Below are 2,802 nucleotides of genomic sequence, written 5' to 3'. Positions count from 1 at the left end.
AATCAGAGAATTATTAGGTATATTATAGTATATTCATATTATTAAATGTTAAACAATCAATACTATGCTATTTATAAAGAATCTCTAATGAGATTTTAAATAAAAATTATTAAAAATTAACAGTACCATGGAAAAGTGTAGCATATCCTCCCAATACAATGTGATACCATAGTAGAAATAACCTAGAATGATGCATATTGACTTGGATTAGTCTCACACGTAATAGTAAGCATAAAAAGAAAGTATAGAGGAATACTTAATGCATAATCACATAATACTACTAGTAAAAGTACAAAGAAATATACAGAAACAATAAATACCAAATTCTGTCTAGTACTTAATACGTGGCAGAAAGAATGAAATTGATTCCAGAGAAGAACAAAAGGAGCTTCAATCATTTATATAATGTTTTATGTCTTCAGTTTCACATGGACATATGGGGTATAACAATAGTTTTCTTGAAACCTGTTTTTATTCTGAAATATTTCACAATTAATTTAAAAAACAATAAACACAGGAGTAAAACTACCAATAGAAAAAAATGCAGCATAAAATATATAATTCCATTTGTTGAGTGTTAGGGTATTTTTCTTTTTTATCTTTTGATTCTTGTGTTTCTCTCTTTTTAGTTAATGTTCATGCCTTTTTCTTTAATAATTAGAAAAAAAACTGTCATCTCAAAATAGTTTAAATGATTTATTGTTCTGCTTTCCAAGTTCATTCACTTATTATTATTATTATACATTATTTGCTAGATTTTTTATCTACTTTGTGCATTGTTTCTATTAGTGCTTTTTATGTTTACATGGTAAATAGAGGTTCTGAGACTCAAACATATTCATTGAATGAATATGTATTCTGTATCTCTATAATTTGACAATGCTCTCACAATTTGTAACCTCTAAACTTCTATAGTCTAGCATAATTTATTTAAAAATAATCATGGAAATAATATCACACTCATCTCTATTCTCTGATGACAGGCCTCACTCTCCAACAAATGCACCTGAAATATTGTGAACTGGGATTGGATGTCTATGTGCAACATATGTAACTCATCCAATCTCCTTCTGTACCAGAATATTTGCTAGAACATAACACTACAATAAATTACGCTTTTATAAACACTTGTTCTTCTGTGGAATAATGTTAAATTTAGTACATACATGTACTAAGTAGTATAAACACTAGTTGGAGGCTTAAATTTAAAATTTAGGGAGATTAAATTCAGGTAGATATAAATTCCAAAACCTTTATTAAGGAATCCTCATTGAAAAAGGTAGTTTTGACTCAGTGTTATGTATAGGTCAGAACTTGTCTTCCTTTTTACCTTTGTCTTCTGAACCTGATTAACTGATGGGCTTCTTAAACGCTTTTTTGAGAACAGAAATAACATTGATAGACAGTGATTGCAGTTGCTGGTTTTGCTTATAACTCAGCACATATGTTTCACTACTACCAGACACAGCCCCAGAAGTACCTGACATTTGTACTTGATCACGTGGGCCAGATCAGTTGCTCTTTTTACTCAGGGTCAAGTTTTTTCCATGAAAGACCTAACTGGAATGAGACTCCAGTATTCTTACTTTTTGGAGGAATTCTACTCTTCAAATCCCTGCTTCTGGTAAATCTTGCAAAATTATAAAAATCTCCTATACTTACCTGGCAGGGGAGATACCATGATCACGAAGGTGGTTTTCCCAGGGCGAGGCTTATCCCTTGCACTCCGGATGTGCTGACCCCTGCGATTTCCCCAAATGTGGGAAACTCGACTGCATAATTTGTGGTAGTGGGGGACTGCGTTCGCGCTCTCCCATGATTTAAAAAAAAAAAAAAAAGAAAAAGAAAAAAAAAAGAAAAAGAAAAATCTCCTAAAGCTGCATATCATCTATGTTGACTTTCATATTGTGCAACTGCACCGAATATATTTCTATTTCCTGAACTCAGTACTGATATTGAGCCCAATATCATAAATGATAGCTGCTAATAATTTAGTATTTAATATGTGCCAGAGAATTTATATATATTCTTTGAATCTTATAATGACTCTAATTCAACACTATTGATCCCATTTGACAGATGAAATTGAAATCTAAATTTATATAAAATATATGTGATTCCATAAGTGAATACTTGTTTTATCAAAGACCTTCATACTTCCCATTTAAATATCATGCTTACTGTCAAAAACAAAATAACAGCCATGGCCCCTACAGTGAATTTTCTTCCACATTCTTTCCCTTTAGTATTTTAGAGAGAGATAAAATGAAGAGGATAAGGCAAAAAGAAGTCTCAAGAAGAACAGAGAAAAATTTTTAAATAATGAAAAATACAACAGAAAATCTAAGAAATATAAATATTAAAGAGTACTTTTGAAATGCAACAGACACTGAGAAATACGAAAATATATGCATACCGTGTTTCCCCGAAAATAAGACCTAGCCAGACAATCAATTCTAATGCATCTTTTGGAGCAAAAATTAATATAAGACCCATTCTTATTTTACTATAAGACCGGGTCTCTAATTATAATATAATATAATATAATATAATATAATATAATATAATATAATATAATACAATACAATATAAGATCAGGTCTTGTATTAATTTTTGCTCCAAAAGATGCATTAGAACTGATTGTCTGGCTAGGTCTTATTTTTGGGGAAACAGGGTATATGAATTTTAAGAAATAATGGAACGGACTTCCTCAACTTTTTTGTAAATATGTCACCAAATATTCTAAATTAGATGGCAAATTAATCAAAGTATCACATTAAGCCTGAAATACTGGCACATTTC

General features: G+C 30.4%; 1 non-coding gene across 1 annotated transcript; it reads left to right on the top strand.

Annotated features, from left to right (window-relative positions):
• Positions 1-1,654: 1,654 nt before the first annotated feature.
• Positions 1,655-1,818, top strand: LOC117014899 (U1 spliceosomal RNA). Its single transcript, XR_004421639.1, has one exon. It is a non-coding gene; the product is annotated as a U1 spliceosomal RNA (small nuclear RNA).
• The last annotated feature ends 984 nt before the right edge of the window (positions 1,819-2,802 follow it).

The sequence above is a fragment of the Rhinolophus ferrumequinum genome, chromosome 2 (assembly GCF_004115265.2).
Source record: "Rhinolophus ferrumequinum isolate MPI-CBG mRhiFer1 chromosome 2, mRhiFer1_v1.p, whole genome shotgun sequence".
Classification (NCBI taxonomy): domain Eukaryota; kingdom Metazoa; phylum Chordata; class Mammalia; order Chiroptera; family Rhinolophidae; genus Rhinolophus; species Rhinolophus ferrumequinum.
The sequence above is the reverse complement of the archived record's forward strand: the minus strand, read 5'-3'. Positions and strand labels throughout refer to the sequence as shown.